The sequence below is a fragment of the Mastomys coucha genome, unplaced genomic scaffold (genome assembly GCF_008632895.1).
Source record: "Mastomys coucha isolate ucsf_1 unplaced genomic scaffold, UCSF_Mcou_1 pScaffold13, whole genome shotgun sequence".
Taxonomy (NCBI): domain Eukaryota; kingdom Metazoa; phylum Chordata; class Mammalia; order Rodentia; family Muridae; genus Mastomys; species Mastomys coucha.
The window spans coordinates 54,426,996-54,427,324 of record NW_022196895.1 but is presented as its reverse complement, the minus strand read 5'-3'; the positions used below and the strand labels follow the sequence as shown (position 1 = coordinate 54,427,324).

Here is a 329-nt window from a genome sequence, read left to right as displayed (position 1 = left end):
TAACTGAGCAGGTTGTAATTATATATTTAGGAATATATTATATCCAATATACATATTTTACTTATATATTTAAGAACATATAATATATATATATATATATATATATATAGAGAGAGAGAATGCTATATAAGCTATACAGAAGATGATTTATAGGAAAGAAATGGAGATAAGTACATAAGTAATATGGGCAAATTGACAGTAAACTTGGATTGTGCTAGCCTGATATGTCAGATGTGCCTGTGTTAATGTAGGTAAAAGATACATAAGATGTCTGTCTGCAAACACTTTGATGTTGACTCATGAAACACTTTTAGGCAAATAGCCCTGCT

The 329-nt window shown here is 28.6% G+C and overlaps 1 protein-coding gene across 1 annotated transcript in view; it reads right to left on the bottom strand.

Annotated features, from left to right (window-relative positions):
• Positions 1 to 329, bottom strand: part of Slc27a6 (solute carrier family 27 member 6) — a 64,216-nt gene that overhangs the window by 2,829 nt on the left and 61,058 nt on the right. The window lies entirely within an intron of this gene.